The sequence below is a fragment of the Haematobia irritans genome, chromosome 1 (genome assembly GCF_050003625.1).
Source record: "Haematobia irritans isolate KBUSLIRL chromosome 1, ASM5000362v1, whole genome shotgun sequence".
Classification (NCBI taxonomy): Eukaryota; Metazoa; Arthropoda; class Insecta; order Diptera; family Muscidae; genus Haematobia; species Haematobia irritans.
In genome coordinates, this window is record NC_134397.1 from 83,049,728 (window position 1) to 83,077,356 (window position 27,629).

At 33.8% G+C, this 27,629-nt stretch overlaps 1 protein-coding gene across 3 annotated transcripts in view; it reads left to right on the top strand.

Annotated features, from left to right (window-relative positions):
* The first annotated feature begins 345 nt into the window (after window positions 1-345).
* The window catches only part of LOC142221302 (uncharacterized), a 442,778-nt gene continuing 415,494 nt past the window's right edge, over window positions 346-27,629 (top strand). For 2 of the 3 annotated variants that reach the window (XM_075290975.1, XM_075290977.1), the window contains exon 1: window positions 347-954. The gene's annotated coding sequence lies outside the window, so the exon portion shown is untranslated. Of the gene's footprint in view, window positions 955-27,629 lie in introns of all 3 variants that reach the window. The other variant, XM_075290976.1, reaches the window with a different exon arrangement.

Sequence of the window (27,629 nt, forward strand, 5' to 3'; positions counted from 1 at the left end):
TTTGAGGAAGATCGGTTGATATACACGCCAATTATGACCAGATCGGCGAAAAATATATATGGCAGCTATATCTAAATCTGAACCGATTTTTTCCAAAATCAATAGGGATCGTCTTTGAGCCGAAACAGGACCCTATACCAAATTTTAGGACAATTGGACTAAAACTGCGAGCTGTACTTTGCACACAAAAATACATCAACAGACAGACAGACAGACAGACAGACAGACGGACAGACAGACGGACAGACAGACGGACAGACAGACAGACGGACATCGCTAAATCGACTCAGAATTTAATTCTAAGCCGATCCGTATACTAAAAGGTTGGTCTATGATTACTCCTTCTTGGCGTTACATACAAATGCACAAACTTATTATACCCTGTACCACAGTAGTGGTGAAGGGTATAAAAATACGACAAAACGAAACGAAAGAAAAACGGCAGTGAAAATATTTGTGTTGATATTTGAATATCTGGAGCATCATCGAGAGCCCAGCAAAGGATATAGCGACAGAACGACAACAATACACAATAATGTTGGTAATGATGGAGATGAAGTGTTTATACTGTCACAACAACAAAAGTAATAGCTTCGACAACAATAACAACAGCCGTAGCAGCAGCATGGACGACCACGTACCCAGGGGAAAAAGTTCATGTTGATTATTTGCAAAAGAGAATCGGTGATAAATTGCCGAAAAGTACACGATAAAAGAAAAAAAAATTAACAGTGATAAAATTCAGTGAGAAAGTGAAAATCTACTCGTGTTTGTCAAGTGGTCTGACTGCTGTTCCCAGCTTTCATGCCTTCCTAACTCCACACGCCCACCCACTCAATCGCAACGACAACATTTAAGTTGACTTATCACCACCGGTTGGACACTCGAATGACAATTTGGAGTGGGATCTTAAGGAGAGCTACTACAACATTAAGTGGATAACTCGTAACAAAGGTAAATTGTGATGTAAATGGCTTTTGGGTAAAACTAAAAACTAAATGGTAGCCCAAATTGCTTAACCTTTAATAGCAAAATTCAAATTAGATTATCTACATACAAAGACACATACACAAGTATATACCCTGAGACATCTATGTGCATACATAAAGAATCCTAAATATCAGTTTGTTCATGGCCTTGACCATATCTATTTTTGCTAAAAACCTAGTAGTTAGAGATGATTACTATAACCTCTTAGAGTCCTTATCTGAAATCTTTGTCCCAAACTATGAGCACGAGTATGCCATCATTAATTCTCTATACGATTAGAAATTGAAGGACATCATCTCTTTGTTTGTTGAATTTTGAATAGATATAAAGTTTTATGGGGGAAACACAATCGAAAAGTTTTTAAAAGTTCAACAGTAAGAGCATTTCAAGAAATTACAAAGAACAACATCTCAATTATTTTTACTGCACCCAACTGGGTTGGAAAGATATTTAACGTTTAACAAATGGATGAATATGTCTTTACTATGGAAACCAATAAATTTTTATAGTCAGAAAAATGTCCTCCTTGACACAAAGTTAAATTGTGTTATTATTATGATTTTAAGGGATTTTTTGATATAATAAACTATTATTCTAGTATATCACGTAAATGGACACATCTCATAATTGCAACTTTAGTTTGTATTGCCACATTGAAATGAAATGACCTAACATGAAAGATTATGCAAGGACAAACTTCTTTATAATTTACTTCAATAAAAATTTATTATTTTAAGTGAAAGACTTTAATCTTTGATATGTGCGATAATTTGGATTTTAAAATTTCATTTATCTATATGTGTTACATTGAAAGAAGAGTTTTCTTTTCTGAAGAATGAAAATGTAAATAGACAAAATAGGTAAAATTTCATTTCATTTGTCTCGTTCCCAAAAAGTGACTGGAAAATTCCATTAATGGGATTTGTATTCTAACTCCAATTTTATAAATCCTAGATTCAAACTTGGATTGTTTCCTCAAAATATCTCCAACTTCATAAACGTATCGGTGACATAGTGACATACAAACTCTGAAGCTATAAAATCAAATATAGCTCCTATGAAATGGAATTTATGTTCAGTTTCAAATAGAGCCCCCATAAATATACAATATAGGAAGATCGACCTTTACAAAGGAAACTAGTACAAATCTTTTGAAGTATTACCATTGAATGTTAGTCTTAGTACTCATGTCAAAACCTATATTTCATTGATTCCGAAAAGCGACCCAGCAAAAAAAGCGTCGCCAAAAAGTAATGAAAATGTTCTTTTTGGATCCGGAAGTGTTGCAAAATTGACGCAGAAGCGTTGAATTTAACTTGGGCTTGTCATAGGATGGAAGTCCTCTATTTCAACAGCCGTTGCTTCTTTAGGTGTGATCCGTAAATTAAAAAATTCTGTGATATTTGGGCAAATAAATAATTTTTATAATGTTTTATAATTTTTAATGGATTTTAACGCTTGTCGGAAACGTTTGACCTCAAATATTTTCAAAAAATCACAATTTTTTCAGATTGGATTTTGCATTTTTTTTCGACAAAATTTAATTTATTTGTACCATTTTATGAATTCTTACTCTGTTTTTAATCAATTTGAAAGAAAGAAAGTTGAAATTACCCATTAAAAGTATGAACAAATCAAGTTATAAACAAGTATATACGGCCGTAAGTTCGGCCAGGCCGAAGCTTATGTACCCTCCATCATGAATTGCGTAGAAACTTCTTCTAAACACTGCCATCCACAACCGAATTACTTAAGTTGCGGTAACGCTTGCCGATGGCAAGGTATCTTAAAACCTCCTAACACCATCTTCTAAATTGTATGTAAGTCCATACGTGGTATATATTAAATCAAAAAAGATCGATCAAATAAGTATGTAATTCAGTTTGACAAAATAGACATACAATTTTGACAAAATTTTCTATAGAAATAAAATTTTCACAAAATTTTCAATAGAAATAAAAATTTTGACAAAATTTTCTATAGAAAGAAAATTTTGACAAAAATTTCTGCAGAAATAAAATTTTAACAAAATTTTCTATAGAAATAACATTTTGATAAAATTTTCTATAGAAATAAAATTTTGATAAAATTTTCTATAGAAATAAAATTTTGACAATGATGAAAATTTGATTATGAACCGAATAAAATTTTAACAAAATTTTTCTATAGAAATAAAATTTTGACAAAATTTTCTATAGAAATAAAATTTTGGTATATTATTTTTGGCTCGAGTGGCAACCATGATGATGAACCGATGTGGACCAATTTTTGTGTGATTGGAGATCGGCTATATATAACTATAGACCGATATGGACCAATTTTTGTATGGTTGTTAGCGGCCATATACTAACACCACGTGCCAAATTTGAACCGGATCGGATGAATTTTGCTCCTCCAAGAGGATCCGGATGTCAAATCTGGAGAACGTTTTATATGGGGACTATATATAATTATGGATCGATATGGACCCATTCTGGCACGGTTGTTAAAGATCATATACTAACACCATGTTCCAAATTACAACCGGATTGGATGAAATTTGCTTCTCTTGGAGACTTCGCAAGCCAAATCTGGGGATCGGTTTATATGGGGGCTATATATAATTATGAACCGATGTGGACCAATTTTTGCGTGGTTGTTAGAGACCATATACCAACATCATGTACCAAATTTCAGGCGGAACGGATGAAATTTGCTTCTCTTGGAGACTTCGCAGGCCAAATCTGGGGATCGGTTTATATGGGGGCTATACATAATTAAAGACCGTTGTGGACCAATTTTTGCATGGTTGTTAGAGACCATATACCAACACGATGTACAAAATTTCAGCCAGATCGGATGAAATATGCTTCTGTTAGAGGCTCAACAAGCCAAATCTGGGGATCGGGGTATATGGGGGCTATATATAATTATTGACCGATGTGGACCAATTTTTGCATGGTTGTTAGAGACCAAATACCAACATCATATACCAAATTTCGGCAACATCATATACCAAATTTCGGCCGGATGGGATGATATTTGCTTCTCTTGGAGACTTCGCAAGCCAAATCTGGGGATCGGTTTATATGGGGGCTATACATAATTAAAGACCGATGTGGACCAATTTTTGCATGGTTGTTAGAGACCATATACCAACATCATGTACCAAATTTCAGCCGGATCGGATGAAATTTGCTTCTCTTTGAGGCTCTGCAAGCCAAATCTGGGGATCGGTTTATATGGGGGCTATATATAATTATGAACCGATGTGGACTAATTTTTGCGTGGTTGTTAGAGACCATATACCAACATCATGTACCAAATTTCAGCCGGATCGGATGAAATTTGCTTCTCTTTGAGGCTCTGCAAGCCAAATCTGGGGATCGGTTTATATGGTGGCTATATATAATTATATACCGATGTGGACCAATTTTTGCATGGTTGTTAGAGACCATATACCAACACCATGTACCAAATTTCAGCCGGATCGGATGAAATATGCTTCTGTTAGAGGCTCCGCAAGCCAAATTTGAGGGTCCCTTTATATGGGGGCTATACGTAAAAGTGGACCGATATGGCCCATTTTCAACACCGCACGACCTACATCAATAACAACTACTTGTGCCAAGTTTCAAGTCGATAGCTTGTTTCGTTCGGAAGTTAGCGTGATTTCAACAGACGGACGGACGGACGGACGGACATGCTTAGATCGACTCAGAATTTCACCACGACCCGGAATATATATACTTTATGGGGTCTTAGAGCAATATTTCGATGTGTTACAAACGGAATGACAAAGTTAATATACCCCCATCCTATGGTGGAGGGTATAAAAATTGAATTAAAAGAACTTCCTGGGTAGTTCAAATAAAGAACATCATTGGGAGTGCATCTTCTAGAAGTTCTTTTAGAGTTGTGCCTTTGGAAGAACTTCCAAATTTGTTTGCTGGGGATATTATTACACATTTATGACACTAAAAGCTAGTGTTGTGTATGTGATGCCTTAAAAATTGGGTGGTTTCTATCCCCGATTTTTGGTAAACGTTGATTGAATATTCTCATAAAGAAATCGTCAATGTCGTTAAACAATTCAAATTTAAAATTCGTAATGGAAAAGGGTTTTTTGTTTGTGTTGCCCAGTTTCTGTGATTGAATTTATTATCCTCTCTGTACAGATGGGCTTCTATGCTGATATTTATAAGCGGCTACACACCCAAAAAAATCGTTTCTGTAACATATACCGCAAACACATTTTGCTTCAAGCATATATATATTTTCAGGGTTGGTCCAAACAAAATATTGTTTGTATTGCTCAAACAAATTATGTTTCACCTTAGGGCATACACTGGTAGAAAAAATTTTAATGAAATTTTCTTTGTGTGGATATATTTTTAAGGCGCCAATTGGTTACTTCCATTATTTTACTTGCAGCATTCTCTCTAGGTCTCTCTTTCTAAAAGCATATATGTTTATAGGCTATTTCTAAATTAATAAATGTTTGCATCTAAGCATATTATATTTACAAACACTTTATGTCCTCACATATGTTATGCTAGTATATGAACATTATATGCTTGCACTCAAAAATAATGTGTTAACAAATTTGAGTTCCAAACATAACTTTTTACACCCAAGCATATGAAAAACAGTATTTTTCGTCCGTGCAGGCACAATGCATGACGTCTAATTTTTTCATGCACCATTTTTGAATTTTGGTACAATTTTAAGCATAAAACGTACCCTTTTTTTCTCAGGTACAATTGAAAGCCCGAGTTTGTGCTGCATAAGCAGAATTACCAGATTAGACAAATCGACCATTAAAGTTAGTCTGCCCGTCTTTACATCTAGGCCGTATAAGATACCATTTCCTTATTGCTGTGTGCTAAGGTCTTGTCCTAGGTTAAGCTGCTTAAAGTTTGATCCCAGTTTACAAAGTTGTTAGATTTCTTCTCTGCAAGAGATTTGCATTATGCCATAATTACGACCAAGACGAAATTATTCATACACAACGGAATATTACCATACCAAACGGAAATTGAAAAATTCCGCAAAAATTTCCGTCAACAAGTCAAATTGCCAACTATCATCGTACTGTGAAAACGCAATCAGAGGGAGACACAAAAAAAATGAAATTAGTAGAATAAAATCATTGACTGAAAACATAAGCTAATGCCAAATATTAGAATCACATTTTGCCATTAGCTATACCACCATAATCGAGTTGTACATCTAGCTAATGCTAATTTTGTGGTTTCCATTCCAATGAAGATATTAAAAACAATGTAAAATTTTGATTTTATTTGTGGGATACATAATAATGTTGTTTCTTTCTCATGGGGGAGAATTGTTTCAAATCGGTATCTCTGTGCAATAACAACGAAAATGTTTGTATTAAGTTTTAAATATTAAAATTAGGGCTTCAGTATGAAGCATTCTGTTTATGTTTGAAATTTGACTTGAACAAAGTGAACAATTTTCATTTAGAAGCGAAAGGCAGCACCGAACTCTAAGCCATGGATGTTTCAAATGAAAACTGTTTCAATACAAAAAGTTAGGACAGCACTGTTTTCACTACAACACAGATTACACTGAAAAAGATATTGTCGTAAGGCCAAAGATTTAATGTCCTTAAAATACGAATCCGAATTCTGCTTAGTATAGAAGACGTATTTCTCTGATATAAAGTTTTTTTTTCCTTGTCCATAAGTCGATTAACTTTTCAATGAAGTCAATTTGTCACTATTGTCATTATATTATTATATAAAAAATTATTATTCCTATTGGTTTCTGTGATTTTTTATTTAAAAACAAGTAAGGAAAGTCTAAAGTCGGGCGAGGCCGACTATATTATACCCTGCATCACTTTGTAGATCTAAATTTTCGATACCATATCACATCCGTCAAATGTGTTGAGGTTTGTCCCAAATACATACATTTAAATATCACTCGATCTGGACAGAATTTGATAGACTTCTACAAAATCTATACACTCAAAATTTAAGTCGGCTAATGCACTAGGGGGGAACACAATGTTAGTAAAAAAATATGGGAAACATTTAAATCTGAAGCAATTTTAAGGAAACTTCGCGAACGTTTATTTATGATTTATCGCTCGATATATATGTATTAGAAGTTTAGGAAAATTAGAGTCATTTTTACGACTTTTCGACTAAGCAGTGGCGATTTTACAAGGAAAATGTTGGTATTTTGACCATTTTTGTCGAAATCGGAAAACATATATGTGGGAGCTATATCTAAATCTGAACCGATTTCAATCAAATTTGGCACGCATAGCAACAATGCTAATTCTACTCCCTGTGCAAAGTTCAACTAAATCGGAGCAAAAAATTGGCCTCTATGGTCATATGTGTGTAAATCGGCCGAAAGCTATATATGGGAGCTACATATAAATCTGAACCGATTTCAACCAAATTTGGCACGCATAGGTTAGTTAGGTTAGGTTAGGTTATGTGGCAGCCCGATGTATCAGACTCACTTAGACTATTCAGTCCATTGTGATACCACAGTGGTGAACTTCTCTCTTATCACTGAGTGCTGCCCGATTCCATGTTAAGCTCAATGACAAGGGACCTCCTTTTTATAGCCGAGTCCGAACGGCGTTCCAGTGAAACCACTTAGAGAAGCTTTGAAACCCTCAGAAATGTCACCAGCATTACTGAGGTGGGATAATCCACCGCTGAAAAACTTTTTGGTGTTCGGTCGTAGCAGGAATCGAACCCACGACCTTGTGTATGCAAGGCGGGCATGCTAACCATTGCACCACGGTGGCTCCCGAATAGCTACAATGCTAATTCTACTCCATGTGCAAAATTTCAATTAAATCGGAGTAAAAGATTGGCCACTGTGGTCATATGAGTGTAAATCGGGCGAACGATATATATGGGAGCTATATCTAAATCTGAACCGATTTCAACAATATTTGGTACACTTGACTACACTACTAATTGTACTCCTAGTGCAAAATTTCAACCAAATTGGGGTAAAACTCTGGCTTCTGGGACCGTATTAGTCCATATCGGGCGAGAGATATATATGGGAGCTATATCTAAATCTGAACCGATTTCAATAAAATTTGGCACACTTGACTATAGTACTTATTGTTCTTCTCGTGCAAAATTTTAAGCAAATTAGGGTAAAACTCTGGCTTCTGGGGCCATATAAGTCCATATCGGGCGAAATATATATATGGGAGCTATATCTAAAGGCTGATACGGTCAAAATTTGGTCAATATAAACTTGACGTATTTCTTTTTTTTGCATTTAAAAAACCTGAACACCCCTCATTTGGAAGGTGTGTGTGTGTAGAATGTTGCTCCTATTTTGATTTTGGAATTCACTCTTCAGTTGTCAAAATGCCGTCCAAGCAAGTAGAGCAGCGTATCAAAATTTTGCTCGCGCATCGCGAAAATCCGAGCTACTCGCACGCAAAGCTGGCAAAATCGCTAAAAGTTGCCAAATCAACCGTTACAAATGTAATTAAAGTGTTTGGGGGACGTTTGTCGACAGCCAGGAAGTCTGGATCGGGGGGAAATCGAAAACCGGAAGCCGCTGAGACGACAAAGAGAGTTGCCGGTAGTTTCAAGCGAAACCCTAACCTCTCTCTCCGAGATGCCGCAAATAAGCTGGGTGTATCGTCTACAACCGTGCATCGAGCCAAAAAACGAGCCGGACTATCGACTTACAAGAAGGTAGTGACTCCAAATCGCGATGATAAACAAAATACGACGGCCAAAGCGCGATCCCGGAGGCTGTACACGACGATGCTGACGAAGTTTGACTGCGTGGTAATGGACGACGAAATCTACGTCAAAGCCGACTACAAGCAGCTTCCGGGACAGGAGTTTTATACGGCAAAAGGAAGGGGAATGGTAGCAGATATATTCAAGCACATAAAACTGTCAAAGTTCGCAAAGAAATATCTGGTTTGGCAACCCATCTGTACCTGTGGCTTGAAAATCAGCATTTTCATAGCTTCCGGGACTGTCAACCAAGAAACTTACGTGAAAGAGTGTTTGAATAAACGTCTGCTGCCTTTCCTGAAGAAACACGGTTGTTACGTACTGCCGGATTTGACATCTTGCCATTACGGTAAAAAGGCCATGGAGTGGTACGCCGCCAACAACGTGCAGGTGGTTCCCAAGGACAAGAACCCTCCCAACACGCCAGAGCTCCGCCCAATTGAGAAATACTGGGCTTATGTATGGGCTTATTTCTATGGAAAATTTTGCCAAAATTTTATTTCTATAGAAAATTTTGAAAAAAATACCGATTTGACGAAAACGGATCAAAATCAACCAAATACCATTTGGTCTGACCATCTGACCAAATTTAAAAATTAAAAATTTGTTGAACCACTATTGGTCCGATCGGACCAAAATGGCAACCATGGTACATATATACAATCAAGAATAAAGTAAACAAATCCATATTTTCTTGTTGATAAGTATACACTCGAAAAACAGAAAACTAGAAGGTTCTCCAAACAAATTTATGTCTATTTTAGTTCATGAAAGTTATTATATTTTGGCTAGGCTTTCTCCAATATGAGAAAGTTTACTTGACTTTAACAATATTTTGTGTAAAAAAACACAATATTTTGTGTAATTAAAAAAGGTGAACAAGTTATGTACAAATAAAGCAGAATGATTTACTAATTTCGTATTTATGTTTAATACATTTTCTTGAAATTGTCAAAAAATATTTACTTAGTTTTAGTTTTCATTTTTTTTAGTGTGAGTGTAGTTAGTACCACATATGATCTACCATGTAGAAAAGGGGGAAGTAAACATTTCAAACCTCTCCCTTTTGTTAAAAAAATGTATTATTTAAAAATCAAATTCAACTTAATATGAGTACACGTCCCTCCTTGCTCATGAGTTCTTACTTCTCCTCATGTAGGAAAAATAGGAATGGTCTTCGGATTTTTAAAAGAATTTAGCTGAAAATCCTTAATATAAAAACAAGAAATTTTCATGCATTCAACATCATTTTCTTTCTGTGTATACATTTGTGTCCTTCGTTTACAATTTCATCAGTCGATTGCGGTATTAAAATGTGATTTACAAATGCTGTCTGGCTGCAATGCTAATGCTTCCCGTAATTTGCCAAAATAATTACAATTAAAATATTTAAATATGTATTTTAAGATGGAATTCAGTTTTTGAAACTTCTGGTGTTGATGCTGGGGATTATTTTTATTGCAAAACAACTTTAAATGGATATTTACAGGAAATTATACACACGGGAGACATTGTTCGAAGGAAAGCAAACCCATCGAGACAAAAAGTTGCTAAACTTTTATTTTGCCTCATTTCGTTATGACAATGACGTTGCTGCTCTTCTCTCTTTTTGTTTAAATGTCCACAAAGAAAAAACAAAATATGTTTTTATGGCATAATACAAGCAATAAAATGGTAATTGAGAGCATTGTGTTAATGTAGCGAACTAAATTTTTAAATACCATTGCCAAAAAATGAAGATTATTTTCGGACGTGAGGGGTCCAATGAAAGTGAGAAGAGAAAAGGTGTTGTTGTGCCTCTTAAATATTACCCTTAACAAATTCATGATATTTGGAATGTTGCTGAGATATGGTCAAAAATTTTTTTGGCAACAAGTAAAATCATCGCTGAGTTCATTTGTTTCGGAACAAATTGCCCTCCACCAAGGATAGGGAGACTACATTTTGAGCATTCTGTAGAAAGTCTTTGGTAAATTATTGTGCGGACCATAAAAGCAAAAAAAGAAAGTTAAATTCAAAACTGATCGATATAATTTTCAGCATCGACAAGAACGAAAAGTACTGTTTTTCATATGTATCGGTGTAAAAATTATATGTTTGGAATTCAAATTTTTAACGCATTAAGGGCAAACATAATGTTCATAAACTAGTATAACATGTTTGTAACATATATGTTAGCATATTTTATGTTTGGGATTTAATTTTCTTAAATAACATATAGTGCCACTGGATGCAAACATATATTAATTTAGAATATATGTTTTGTTTAGAAACGTCAGATACAGCGAGAGGGAATAGAGAATAAAATAAAAATGGCGACGGAGTTAGATAACGAAAGAAATCAACATAACCAGGACTGTTTATCGGCATTTTGACGATTTTTTACTCAAAAAATAGCAAACGCCGATTTTCCGATTTTTGCCCCAAAAATGACGATATTAGTTCCGGTCAAAAATTTTAAATAGAAGCAGTTCATTTACACGTTTAGAGCCAGGCAAAAAGAGTTTTTGCTAGAAATTTCAGACATGTAGGAGCTATACCTCAATTTACATCTACAGTATTAGTATCACGGTTGCCACTCATGCCAAAAATAATCTACCACCAAAATTTGAAGAAAATTTTACCAACAATCTATCAGAATAAAAAAAATAATATTGTGAAGTTTTTGTGGTTAGTATATAAAACATTTTTGGTTTATTCAAAAGAAATGTTTTATATTGAATTGATAGAAAATATTGTTAACATTTTATTTCTACAGAAAAGGTTGTCAACATTTTATTTCTATAGAAAATTTCGTGAAAATTTTATTTCTATAGAAAATTTCGTGAAAATTTTATTTCTAAAGAAAATTTTCTAAAAATTTTATTTCTTTAGAAAATTTTGTCAAAATTTTATTTCTACAGAAAATTTTGTCAAAATTTTATTTCTACAGAAAATTTTGTCAAAATTTTATTTCTACAGAAAATTTTGTCAAAATTTTATTTCTAAATACATTTTTTGTCAAAATTTTATTTCTATAGAAAATTTTGTCAAAATTCTATTTCTATAGAAAATTTTGTTAAAAAATTTATTTCTATAGAACATTTTGTCAAAAATATATTTTCATAGAAAATTTTATCAAAATTTTATTTTCATAGAAAATTTTGTCAAAAATTTATTTTCAGAGAAAATTTTATCAAAATTTTATTTTCTAAGAAAATTTTGTCAAAATTTTAGTTTTTATAGTAAATTCTTGCAAAATTTTATTTCTAAACAAATCTTTGAAAAATTCAATTTCTATAGAAAATTTCCTCAACATTTTATTTCTATAGAAGATTTTGTTAAAATTGTATCTATATAGAAAATTGTACCTCTTAATTTGAGAGTCAATCAATAAGAGTTTTTGATCAAATTGTCGAAGATCGTTGCCCGATTATAGACGTAAATATTAACGATCTTTATTTTTATTTGTAAATAAAAACTTAAATCATAAAAATGTTTTTATTATGTTATTTTTATACAAAACTGAGTTTATTATGTATTTGTTGATGCAATGCATAGTTATGTATGCTAATTTTCTGTTCTTTATATGAAATTAATCCTTTTTTTTATGCAAAAAATTAGTTTGTTTTAATGTTGTTTACATTAGAGATTTTTTGACGATTTTTAAAATGGAAGTAACGATTATGACAATTTTTCCGGAAAAAAGTGACGATTTTTCTTGAAATTTCATTGGCAGCCCTGAACATAACCCAGTGAGAGAATCAAATGAGAGCAAATGATGCTCTACTTGAGAGATACATTTTGGTGTGGATAAATGCAAACATTTTAGTATGGGGATGGCATATGAACGAAGGGCCGCAAATGTTTTAAATGTTTAAGTCTATACATTTTTCAATTTACACGTTCCGTTGTGTATATTTCTTGTGGCATCAAACCAATCGAGCAAAAATAAAAAAAAAATATTATTAAAAAAGTAAAGAAAGGAATTTACTATTTGGGGCTTAAAAAATATATGCTTAGGATGAAGCATAATATGTTTGTTAGTACCTGCTTCTAAAAAGCAAATTTTGATTTTTCGTTGTTTTTTTCATATTTTTTTTTCATACGAGTATGCTATCAAAGTCCTTTAAAAACGAGTTAACGACAACTTTATTTTCCAAATTCAGACTAGACTTCCAGTGGAAATTATGCTATGTTTCAAGTAAACAACATCTTTAAAATAAAGTGTTGAAAATCATGTCCTATTATTAAACGATTTTATGCTTTGTAATCAAGATGCAAAACAGACAACAAATTTAAAGACAATTTAATTAATTTTAAGGAATTTTTCTGAATTATTAAAGTCAAGTTGGTCTTACCCTAAAAAATTTTCTTTCATATTATGATACCCATTTTTAAGTAAAATCACTTAATTACACACAAAGAAAATTTCATTCGTTAATAGTACGAAACGTTACGTTGAATAGCAGAAAATTCTTTATACTAACGAAAAAAATTCGTTGTAGTACCGAAGTTGTTTCATTGGCTGACTTTTAACGACACATTTCGGTTATGTAACGAAACTTTTTCTATTGGTGTATAAGGACAATACGACTTCAGCGAAAAGTTTATCGACTTTTGGACAAGGAAAAAAACTTTATGTTAGAGAAATGCGTCTTTTGTGCTAAGGAAAATTTGCATTCGTATTTTAAGGACATGAAATCTTTGGCCTTACGACAATATTTTTTTCAGTGTAACAGTAGCGAGTGGTTTGTTTTATATCAAATAAGGCTTTCCGATACTAATTTTATTTTTTTATGGTAAGAAATCAATATCTTCTTGCCGAATTCACGATAGAATATATTGGCAGAGAGGACACATAACGTTAAATCTAATTAGGAAGTGAAATTGTGTCGATTAGTTTCTTGTTTCCTTCTTGACGGTACAAACGCACCATATTAGTGTTGTAGGACATAAAAGTTCAACCAAGTGGTTTGCTGGGTTATACCAAATACGGGATCATTTAAAAAACCGTAGTATTGTAATACTAAAGGATATAGAGAAGCGATTATATTTTTCTGTTGTAAAAAAAAAATCTATTAAATTTCATATTTTCCATATGTATAGTTATGCAAGTTGATATTCTCCTTTGTATTTCAGGTGATACATATATTCATATACGTGTAAATAAGCAATGCTTCAATGGATTTTCCTTTGTTGTTGTTTTTTTTTGTTTTTTGCTTTAAAAAGGATTTTATACAAATGTGCGGTAAGATAATACCTTACAAGTATTTTCCTCTCAAAGCCAGTTATTCAATTGAGGATTTTGAAAACACATGCCACATGATTGTTACAAAACAAAATCAAAGTGAAAATTCCTACGTTCAGCTTATGAAATATTAAACATTTCCACGAAATGTTGCCTAGACAATATTTATTTGCACATTAAATGTAGCTCAAGGGAAGACTTAGATGAACTTTTGTCGGAATTTGGTTTTCTTTTACAAGATAACATATCAAAATTCTATTTGATTGAGTAAACTTGGAATAGGAAAATAAATTGCTTGCAGATATGGTACTCTGTCGCATACATACACTTAAGATAAAAGCAGTGAACTCTTCTATGGTATTTGCAAGTTGATCTTGAACAAAATATAATACAGCACTAGGACTTTACAAAATTTCCGATCAAAACAAAAAAAAAATAAATTTTTGAATAAGTAAACATCATCTTCCTACAGTTTAATTAAATCATGACAAACAGGAACAATTTTAATATGATGTTACTAGTCTCTTGGGTTATTGACTTTATTATATGTGATTTAGATATCTGTGGAATTATGACAAAACCCCATAAGACTAAAAAAATAATTTTACAGGAGAGCGAAAATACACATTTAAGGGGTCACCAAAAACGCATGTAGAAAAAACATCTGGGAAATTTGTAATATTAATCAAATCCACCTAGCAACCCCATATCCAGAGAAAATTAGCAATGATCGACTTATGTAGTTTTGTCAAATGATATTTTATTTTAAACAAGTATATATGGCCGTAAGTTCGGCCAGGCCGAAGCTTACACTGAAAAAAATATTGTCGTGAGGTCAAAGATTTCATGTCTTTAAAATACGAATACAAATTTTGCTTAGCATAGAAGACGCATTTCTCTAAAATAAAGTTATTTTCCATGTCCAAAAGTCGATAAACTTTTCAATGAAGTCGTATTGTCCTTATAATTAAGTGATTTGACTTAAAAATGGGTATCTTAACATGAAAGAATTTATAGGCTAAGATCAACTTGACTTTAATAATTCAGAAAAATTCTTTAAATTTAATGAAATTGGCTTTAAATTTGTTGTCTTTTTGCATCTTGACTACAAAGCAAAAAATCGTTCAAATATAGGACATGTTTTTCAAAACTTTATTTTAAAGAAGTTTTTACTTCAACCATAGCATAATTTCTACTGGAAGTCGAGTCCTAATTTGGAAAATAAAGTTGCCGTTAACTCGTTTTTAAAGGGCTTTGATAGCATGTGAAGAAAAAAAAAGCTGAGAAAGCGAAAAATTAAAATTTGCTTCCTAGAAGCAAGTACACAAAACCTAAATTTAAAAGAGAATTGTGTCTTAAAAATATCCTTACTTGTATTCTCCGCTTCTTTGGCTCGGAATCAATACTAAATTTTTTAAAGTAAAGACAAAATCTTTGGAACCGAGTATGCTTTTTTTTCAGTGTAAGTACTCTCCACCATGGATTGCGTAGAAACTTCTACTGAAGACTGTCATCCACAATCGAATTACTTGGGTTGCGGTAACACTTGCCGATGGCAAGGTATCTTAAAACTTCCTAAAACCGTAATATATACCACATAGTCCATACGTGGTATATATTAAACTAAAAAAGGCCGATTAAATACGTATATAATTAAGTTTAAAGTTTCTATAGAAATAAAATTTTGACCAAATAAAATTTTGACAACATTTTCTATAGAAGTAAAATTTTGAAAAAATTTTCTATAGAAATAAAATTTGGAAAAAAATTCTATAGAAATAAAATTTTGACAAAATTTTCTATAGAAATAAAATTTTAACAAAATTTTCTATAGAAATAAAATTTTGACAAAATTTTCTATAGAAATAACATCTTGACAATGTTTTCTATAAAAATAAAATTTTGGTAGATTATTTTTGGTTCGAGTGGCAACCATGATTATGAACCGATATGGACCAATTTTTGTGTGATTGGCGAACGGCTATATACAACTATAGACCGATATGGACCAATTTTGGCATGGTTATTAGCGGCCTTATACTAACAGCACCTTGCAAATTTCAGCCGGATCGGATGAATTTTGCTCCTCGAAGAGCCTCCGGAGATCAAATATGGGGAACGGTTTATATGGGGGCTATATATAATTATTGACCAATGTGGACCAATTCTTGCGAGTTTGTTAGAGACAACATTCTAACAACATGTTCCAAATTTCAACCGGATCGGATGAATTTAGCTCCTCCAAGAGCCTCCCGAGGACAAATTTTGGGATCGATTTAATAGGGCGGCTATATATAACCGATATGGACCAATTCTTGCATGGTTGTTAGAGACCATATACTAACACCACGTACCAAATTTCAACCGGATCGGATGAATTTTGCTTCTCTAAGAGGCTCCGGAGGTCAAATCTGGGGATCGGCTTATATGGGGGCTATATATAATTATGGACCGATATGGACCAATTTTGGCATGGTTGTAAGAGACAATATACTAACACCACGTACCAAATTTCAGTCGGATCGGATGACTTTTGCTCCTCTAAGAGGCTACGGAGGTCAAATCTGTGGATCGGTTTATATGGGGGCTATATATAATTATGGGCCGATGTGGACTAATTTTTGCATGGTCATTAGAGAACATATACCAACACCATGTACCAAATTTCAGCCGGATCGGATGAAATTTGGTTCTCTTAGAGGCTCCGCAAGCCAAATCGGGGGATCGGTTTATATGGAGGCTATATGTAATTATGAACCGATATGGACCAATTTTCGCATGGTTGTTAGAGACCATATACTAACGCCACGTACCAAATTTCAGCCAGATCGGATGAAATTTGGTTCTCTTAGAGGCTCCGCAAGCTAAATCGGGGGATCGGTTTATATGGGGGCTATATGTAATTATAAACCGATATGGACCAATTTTTGCATGATTGTTAGAGACTATATACTAACACCATGTACCAAATTTCAACCGGATGGGATGAAATTTGCTTCTCTTAGAGCAATCGCAAGCCAAATTTGGGGATCCGTTTATATGGGGGCTATACGCAAAAGTGGACCGATATGGCCCATTTGCAATACCATCTGACCTACGTCAATGACAGCTACTTGTGCCACGTTTCAAGTCGATAGCTTGTTTCGTTCGGAAGTTAGCGTGATTTCAACAGACGGACGGACGGACAGGCGGACATGCTCAGATCGACTCAGAATTTCACCATGACCCAGAATATATATACTTTATGGGGTCTTAGAGCAATATTTCGATGTGTTACAAACGGAATGACAAAGTTAATATACCCCCATCCTATTGTGGAGGGTATAAAAAGTGTTGTTCCACCAAGACAACGCACCGTGCCACAAGTCATTGAGAACAATGGCAAAAATTCATGAATTGGGCTTCGAATTGCTTCCCCACCCACCGTATTCTCAGATCTGGCCCCAGCGATTTTTTCTAGTTCTCAGACTTCAAAAGGATGCTCGCAGGGAAAAAATTTGGCTGCAATGAACAGGTGATCGCCGAAACTGAGGCCTATTTTGAGGCAAAACCGAAGGAGTACTACCAAAATGGTATCAAAAAATTGGAAGGTCGTTATAATCGTTGTGTCGCTCTTAAAGGGAACTATGTTGATTAATAAAAACGGATTTTGACAAAAAAATGTGTTTTTATTTGTTAGACCGGAGACTTATCAGCCAACCTGTTATATGGGGGTTATACGTAAAAGTGAACCGATATGGTCCATTTGCAATACCATCCGACCTACATCAATAACAACTACTTGTGCCAAGTTTCAAGTCGATAGTTTGTTTCGTTCGGAAGTTAGCGTGATCTCAACAGACGGACGGACGACAGACATGCTCAGATCGACTCAGAATTTCACCACGACCCAGAATATATTACTTTATGGGGTCTTAGAGCAATATTTCGATGTGTTACAAACGGAATGACAAAGTTAGTATACCCCCATCCTATGGTGGAGGGTATAAAAAAAATCATCCCCGCTGGGATTTGAATCTGTGCCGTTTGACTTTTTCGCTTCTATGTAAGTTCTTTTGAGAAGATTTTTCAAATTACGAGAATTTTTCTTTTTTTTTTTTGTTAATTTTTAATGGGAAAAAAATATTTATACGAAAATGTATGCGGAAAATAAAAGCGATGTAAAAAAATTGCCTCTGGTGAGCTATGAACCAGCGTTTCTAATTTTTTCGTTCATAAAGAACATCTTTAGAAGCAGCAGGAATGTTATGCCTTGGCATCGTATTAAGATCATATCACAAAGATTTGAATTGACTTTTCGACGCTTTGCGTTCAATGGCGTTTGTGGCTGAGTGTGCTAAGGCGTTCTGTTATGGTGCCAACAAACCTGGGTTCAATCCCTGGTCGGAGTGAAAAAGTTTTTCAAATTGTAAAAATTAGATAATACGATAATTACAGTGTAATAAAAAATATTGATGAAAATGAAAAGTGAAATTGGTGAAAAATAAAATTGTTTTTTTTTCGTTTTTAAAATTTCTTCATTCAAATGAACTTCTAAGGCACAACTTCTAAAGCAATGCAAAGGATCCAAAAAGGGAGTAATTCTGCCCTATGACAAGCCCATGTAAAATTCATTGGAGATGATCCAAGGTTGCACTACTTCCGGATCACAAATTGGGGATCCAAACTACTTTTTTGGAAGCCCTTTTTTTGCAGGGTTAGAATTGAACTAATTTGTATGTCATTACTGCCATTTAGTTCATAAATCTTTTGACACATATTTGGAATAAAGAACAAATCGTTGGCCTGGGGAAAATTTCTTACAAAATGTTAAGGATAAACTAAAACCATATAAAATGTTTGCAATAAATATTAGTTCATTTTAGCATCAGTTTTACAACAGACTTTTTTTCTGTGTGTATTATCTTACATTAAAATATGGCAGTACACTGATAGAAAAAGTTCCGTTATGTTAACGAAATGTGTCGTTAAAAGTCAGCCAATGAAACAAATTCGTTAATACAACGAAATTTTTCGTCATTATAACGAATTTTCTGTCAATCAACGTAATGTTTCGTACTATTAACGAATATTTTCATTGTATTAATGAAAATGTTTCGTTATATCAATGAATATTTTTCGCTGGCTGACTTTTAATGAAATTTTCTTTGTGTGTAGGTAAAACTTTTTGGTATAACCAAAGCCTTCGACCCATATCAAATGAATAGAAGATGTATAGCTGTTTTGGGGTTTTCCAAGAACTCGAAATTTGTTAGCAGCATTAGGTTACTTTGAAAACCAAAGGATAAACGTATCGAAGCATTTAAAAGTGTTTGTTAATTTATTTGATTATAATAAATATAATCCATTTTCTTATCCTAAGAGAATTAGTCAATTGGAAACCTAAAGTGCAATAAACAAAAAACAATTAAATAATTAAAGAGAATTAATTGCTCAACTATGTGTGGCATTTTAGTTATAAAAGGGAAAATAAACTTAAACTGAACTTAAATTTTGAAGTTTATTTCCCCTTTAAAAAAAAAACTAAAACATTGATTATTGTTGTCGTTATTTTTTTGGCATCACTAATTATGCCAAAAATTTTGTGATTGTCATTTGGTATCGGACAAACGAAATGGAAAATGAATGGGCCCTCATCGTAGCAAACGTTGAGAAAGACAAGAAAAAATGGAGCATTTCCTTTTATTTTTTCATGTCCTGTACAGACAAGAGTCTTTTGATGTTTGCAAACTAAGAGAAAGAAAGAAATTCGCAAACCCACATACACACACACTCATCTTGCATAGGATGGAGGATAATGATTTAGGGGATTATGGCGCGGTATCTCAGCTGTAAATTTATATACAAATATGCATATGTGTGTGTGTGCTAGAGAAATGTATCTCTGTATCGATGATGGCAATGATGATGATAATGATGACGACGATGACTATTATGTTGATAATGATGATGATGGTGATGATATACATACATACAAATATGCTATATTCCGAGTTGTTTGTACATTTGCACACATCCCTGCACACATAAATTGAAGAATTCATTTTCATGTCAGTTTCCATAGAAGAAGAATAGTCTATATTTTACACATAGACACTCACACATACGTATATATACCATATATATACTCACGCCCACTCATAGACACACATAAATATCCCTAACACCCAACATCCAGCAAATCATCATCAACCATTACCTCAATATAAACAGTAGCTTTTCATCGAGCACCAGCAACAATTGGAGCATTCAAACTGTGTGGCGGAGAGGAGGCCTAGGACATATCCATCCAGCACTCTGAGACTGATATACGACATATGGAGAATGTCCTGAATGTTTGCCAACGTATTTTGCATACAATGGGAATATAGTACCGTGGATAAAATATAAATATTTATATTTGCTAACGACAACGGGAGCTTGACGGAAGTCTACGTGTTTTGTACCTTAAATTTTGAGGATTATGTGCAAGTGTTCGGTTTAAAGGATATGATTCCCTGCTGCTTTCCAAAAGCACTTCAAGTAGTTCACTTCACACATCTTTAATGCGATTCATGTCAAATTTTATTAAATCGTTTTATGTCTATGATGTGGGAAAATCTATTTATACGAATCCTTCCAGAGCCCCGCAACCCCTTACACGGAAAGGAGACATTACATTTACTGTTTGACGATTTCAGAAAATTTACACATAGTTGAAATTCTTTAAACTTTGCCTAATTTCTTTAACAATAGACACGTGCCAGAGACGTGTTCCACAAATAGCATGGTAACTTCACACATATAAAAGTTTGAATTTGTAGAAGGAATAGTGAATTATCTTTCCGAAAAATTCATTTAACTACTGATTATTGCGACAGCCTTAATTAATAGTTTATCTAACTCTTGCTATTCCTAAATGAAAGATGCATAATTGACTGATGTGTCTCTACATAAATGAAGGAGTCTGGGAAATGTTTAATAAACTATGGATATCGTAGTCAGTGAGCACAGGGCAATGAGAATTGACAACCCAACAAAAAAAGCGTCGCCAAAAAGTAGTGAAAATGTTATTTGTGGATCGGGAAGTGGTGCAAAATTTGCGCTGAAGTGATGTTCACCATTTCAACAGCAATTGCACTGAATTTCCATCACATCTTAGGATGTGATCTGAATTCAGTGTTGTGATCTGTATTTTTTATTTATGTATTTATGTAAGTTTTGTATTTTTTATATATGCTTTTTAATGCATTCTAACAATTTTATGAAACGTTGGACCTCAAATATTTTCATAAATTCGCAATTTTTCAAGAATGGATTTTTCGGCATTTAAATAATCTGTCTTTAACGTATTTGTAACAAGAAAATTAAAGATACCGATTAATATTATGAAAAAAGCGAGTTATTGAATTTAAATTGAATTAAAAGAACTTCCAGTGTGGTTAAATAAAAAACATCCAACAACTTCCAAATATTTTGGATGGGAAGTTATTGGCTACCCGTACACTTATCTACACAATATTCTTCGTAAGAAGTGGTCACAAGTCAGTGCGGCTATTCTAGAACTTTTGCAGCAAATATTGGCATTTATTCCGTCACAAAATTTTCATACAGAATTTTGTATTTGTTATTTTAGCATTTTTGGCATGAGTTTATCGAAAACATTTTTAATCCATATTTCTTATTTAACTTAAAAGATAAAAATTATATTAAAAATGTACATTTTATAGTGATTATATTATAAAATTTTACACTATTTTTTGACATTCTATTATAATATAAATTTTCTAGATTTGGTAACACTCTCCCAGGTTAAAATCCGAATTGAAGGACCGAATATTTGTTGTTTTCTTAATATCTTTGCCGGACTTTTATCAATTTTAGGAAATTGGGTAATTATACCTTTGTCCAAATTTTTATATCCTAAACCACATAGTGGTCAGGGTATAATAAGTTTGATCTGCCAAAAAATGTGCCTACCAGATGTATTGATTTTAGACCCCATAAAATATATACCGATCGACTCAGAATCACCTCTAGAGTCGATCTAGCGCTTGGTGTCCGTCTGTCCATGTATTTGTTTTTCACACGATTCCGGTCGCAATTATTAACCGATTTTGGATTTGGAAATTTGGTACACGGTGTTTTTTGGGCACAAGGACGAACGCTATGGAATTTGGAAGAAATCGGATTAAATTTAGATATAGCTCCCATATATACGTATCGCCCGATTTCGACAAATGGGGTCAGGTTGCACTTTTTTTACTAACCGATCGTCGTCAAATTTAGCACACAATAATCTTCTGCATCAATCTTTAAGTCAGCAAAATTTCATCGAAATCGGTTCAGATTTAGATATAGCTCCTATATATATGTATCGCCCGATTTTGCCAAATTAGGTCATAAAACCCTTATTTATCATTCGATCTTACTCAAAGCTGGCTAAATGTAATCTTCTATAGCACTTACTTTATGTGCAAAAACTCATCGAAATCGGTTCAGATTTAGCTATAGCTCCCATATATATGTACAGCCCGATTTTTCTAAATTTGGCCATAAAATCCTTATCTCTCAACTGATCTTACTCAAAGTTGGCTAAATGTAATCTTTATGTGCAAAAAATCATCGAAATCGGTACAGATTTAGAAATAGCTCCCATATATATGTATAGCCCGATTTTCCCAAATTTGGCCATAGAACCCTTATTTGTTGACCGATCTTACTCAATGTTGGCTAGATCCAGTCCTCTATAGTACTAACGGTATGTGCAAAGTTTCATCGAAATCGGTTCATATGTAGTTATAGCTCCCATATATGTATTGCCCGATTTGGAAAAAATTGCCCCTTATAACGTTATGTTTGACCATAGAGGCCTCATTTCTTAACTGATCTTACTCAAATTTTGCACAAGGTAACCTTTTGTGGTATAAATCAAACCCGCAAAATATTATGCAAATTGGTTCAGATTTACATATAGCTTCCATATATATGCATCGCTCGATTTTCCCAAATTTGGTCATAGTACTCTTATTTATTAACCAATGTTACTCAAATTTCAAATTTTGATGTACTAGCCGATCGTATTTATACGTGCTGGTAGCTCTTACATAAGAATATTGCTCGATATTTTCAAGTTTGGATTTATTACCCACACTAATTGGGCGATTTCTCTTTCTTAATAATGGGCTAAATATTAGTGGCATACTAACCCCGTAGATGCAATATCAACTACAGCCGGTTTTGCTAAAAGTAGGGGAAATTCCCTATTATATTTAGCGTCTTGTAGGGACGTATGGCCACAATGTAGGGACATTGTGTAATAATTATTACATTTTGGTGGCTCTAGAGGAGGAAATTAGAAGCCGGCAAGGCTTGATCTTTAACAATGTGTGGTAACAACAGTTACCACTCGCGCCAAAAAAATCTAACAAAATTTTAAGATTATCACAAATCTACCAAACAAATATTTCTATAGAAATTTTTGTCAAAACGTTATTCCTATAGAAAATTTGGTCAACATTTTATTTCTATAGAAAATTTTGTCAAAATTGTATTTCTATAAAAATTTGTTCAAAATATTATTTCTAAAAAAATTTTCTTAAAATTTTATTTCTATGGAATTTTTTCTCAAAATTTTATTCCTATAGAATTTATTATCAAAATTTTATTTCTATAGAAAAATTTCTCAAAAAAAAAATTGGTTATAGAAACTTTTTCAAAAAATTTTATTTCTATAGAAAAATTTCTCCAAAAAATTAGTTTATAGAAACTTTTTTCAAAATTTTATTTCTACAGAGATTTAACAAAAAAAAAAAACACAATTACTATTTTTGGTAGAATTCTACCAACTGTGGCAACCGTGGTGGTAATACAAATTTATTTTCTAGGTTATATACATTGCATTTTCATGGTTAAGATAATAAAGTACTTTGAACCATTTTTATACCCTCCATCATAGGATGGGGGTATATTAACTTTGTCATTCCGTTTGTAACACATCGAAATATTGCTCTAAGACCCCATAAAGTATATATAATCTGGGTCGTGGTGAAATTCTGAGTCGATCTAAGCATGTCCGTCCGTCCGTCCGTCTGTTGAAATCACGCTAACTTCCGAACGAAACAAGCTATCGACTTGAAACTTGGCACAAGTAGTTGTTATCGATGTAGGTCGGACGGTATTGAAAATGGGCCATATCGGTCCACTTTTACGTATAGCCCCCATATAAAGGGACCCTCAGATTTGGCTTGTGGAGCCTCTAACAGAAGCATATTTCATCCGATCCGGCTGAAATTTGGTACATGGTGTTGGTATATGGTCTCTAACAACCATGCAAAAATTGGTCCACATCGGTCCATAATTATATATAGCCCCCATATAAACCGATCCCCAGATTTGGCTTGCGGAGCCTAAAAGAGAAGCAAATTTCATCCGATCCGGCTGAAATTTGGTACATGGTGTTGGTATATGGTCTCTAACAACCACGCAAAAATTGGTCCACATCGGACCATAATTATATATAGCCCCCATATAAACCGATCCCCAGATTTGGCTTGCGGAGCCTAAAAGAGAAGCAAATTTCATCCGATCCGGCTGAAATTTGGTGCATGGTGTTGGTATATGGTCTCTAACAACCATGCAAAAATTGGTCCACATCGGTCCATAATTATATATAGCCCCCATATAAACCGATCCCCAGATTTGGCTTGTGGAGCCTCTAACAGAAGCATATTTCATCCGATCCGGCTGAAATTTGGTACATGGTGTTGGTATATGGTCTCTAACAACCATGCAAAAATTGGTCCACATCGGTCCATAATTATATATAGCCCCCATATAAACCGATCCCCAGATTTGGCTTGCGGAGCCTAAAAGAGAAGCAAATTTCATCCGATCCGGCTGAAATTTGGTACATGGTGTTGGTATATGGTCTCTAACAACCACGCAAAAATTGGTCCACATCGGACCATAATTATATATAGCCCCCATATAAACCGATCCCCAGATTTGGCTTGCGGAGCCTAAAAGAGAAGCAAATTTCATCCGATCCGGCTGAAATTTGGTGCATGGTGTTGGTATATGGTCTCTAACAACCATGCAAAAATTGGTCCATATCGGTCCATAATTATATATAGCCCCCATATAAACCGATCCCCAGATTTGGCTTGCGGAGCCTCAAAGAGAAGAAAATTTCATCCGATCCGGCTGAAATTTGGTACATGATGTTGGTATATGGTCTCTAACAACCGTGCAAAAATTGGTCCATATCGGTTCTTAATTATATATAGCCCCCATATAAACCGATACCCATATTTGGCTTGTGGAGCCTCTAAGAGAAGCATATTTCATCCGATCCGGCTGAAATTTGGTACATGGTGTTGGTATATGGTCTCTAACAACCATGCAAAAATTGGTCCACATCGCTTCATAATTATATATAGCCCCCATATAAACCGATCCCCAGATTTGGCTTGCGAAGTCTCCAAGAGAAGCAAATTTCATCCAAGCCGGTTGTAATTTGGAACATGGTGTTAGTATATGATCTTTTACAACCGTGCCAGAATTGGTCCATATCGGTCCATAATTATATATAGCCCCATATAAAACGTTCTCCAGATTTGACCTCCGGAGCCTCTTGGAGGAGCAAAATTCATCCGATCCGGTTCAAATTAGGAACGTGGTGTTAGTATATGGTCGCTAACAACCATACCAAAATTGGTCCAATCACACAAAAATTGGTCCATATCGGTTCATAATCATGGTTGCCACTAGAGCCAAAAATAATCTACCAAAATTTTATTTCTATAGAAAATTTTGTCAAAATGTTATTTCTATAGAAACTTTTGTCAATATTTTATTTCTAGAGAAAATTTTGTTAAAATTTTATTCGGTTCATAATAAAATTTTCATCATTTTCAAAATTTTATTTCTATAGAAAATTTTGTCAAAATTTTATTTCTATAGAAAATTTTGTTCAAATTTTATTCGGTTCATAATCATGGTTGCCAGTCGAGCCACAAATAATCTACCAAGATTTTATTTCTATAGAAAATTTTGTCAAAAGTTTATTTCTATAGAATTTTTTTTTTAAATTTTATTTCTGTAGAAATTTTTGTCAAAATTTTATGTCTACTTTGTCAAACTGAATTATATACGTATTGGATCGATCTTTTTTGATTTAATATATACCACGTATGGACTTACATACAATTTAGAAGATAGTGTTAGGAGGTTTTAAGATGCCTTGCCATCGGCAAGCGTTACCGCAACTTAAGCAATTCGATTGTGGATGTCAGTGTTTAGAAGAAGTTTCTACGCAATCCATGATGGAGGGTACATAAGCTTCGGCCTGGCCGAACTTACGGGCGTATATACTTGTTATTTTGTAAAATTTGTTTAAATTTAACGCAAAATATAGTAGGGAAAATTGTTCGGGAATGTATGGGAAAGTAGGGAACTTTTTTGGTCCTTGTAGGGTAAACCGAACATTTTCCCTGGCAACATTGACTATGAGCTATAGTCAGATTGACACAAAGCACCCATAAACATGTACCCCTTAATTTTCCTAAATATGCAACCGCGGTTAATCTCCCAAACCTATATCAATGTTACCCCACAAATGATTATGTTTACTAATTCAGTAGGGGTGGTTTAGGGTATGATATAGTCGGCCCCGCCCGACTTTCTAATTTACTCACTTGTTTTTGTTCTTATTTAATACATGAAAAAAAGTTGCTTTCAATTATCTTCTTGTTCGCTTTATGAGATTTTTTATTCATTTTAATTTAATGAAGATTTTATTAAATTGTTGGAAAATCTACCTCCTCCTTTTTTCAACTATTGGCGTTATTAGACAATTTTGCTCCAAGCTTCGTAGTCAAATTTGGTGTCTGTGGATTTTCTAGAGTCAGAGAACAAAATTTCGTTAAAAGTATGGGAACGTAAAAAGGTTTTCTGTAAATATGAAATGAATGATTTATTGGCAAACATACCAAGCAAAAACTAGTCCTACCAAAATATGCATGCAGGTAACCTCATTCAAAATTAGTAAGCAATTACTATTAAATGAAAATCTTGTTTCACAAGTACATGTCCTATGACGAAAGCACTTTTTTGCGGCATTTATTTTGATGAATATTGAATCTAGGAACTGGGAATGGGTAAAGGAACGCAACTTTTAATAACTTTCTAGCAAAAAATATGAAAGTTCTTCTAAAGAAACAACTTTAAAAGCCCTTCCACAAATGTGCTCCCAAAGAAGTTCTTTATTTTAACTACAACGGAAGTTCTTTTCATTCGATTGTTTATAACTCGCTTTTTTCCTATTTTTAATGGAAAATTTTAACATTTTTTGTTTCAAATAGGTTAAAACCGTAGTAATTATGTCGAAAAATCTTTCCTTTGTTTCTTTTGAGAACTCCTCGTCGGGTTACTTAAAAATATATAGAATTTCAGTTGGATTTGATGACAGATACTCTGCCAAGCCAACATGGAAATCGGGAGACTTAAAACATGGGGGCTATACTAAAACATGAACCGATTGTTTTATACGACAACAACACCAGAAATGATCCGAAAAGTGAAGAACAGATTTGATCGAAATCTGTAGCTGTAGAAAACATAGTCGTGAAGTGAACATATCGCCCGAGAAGGGATGCGGCACATATTGAAAAATGAGCTTGGACTAA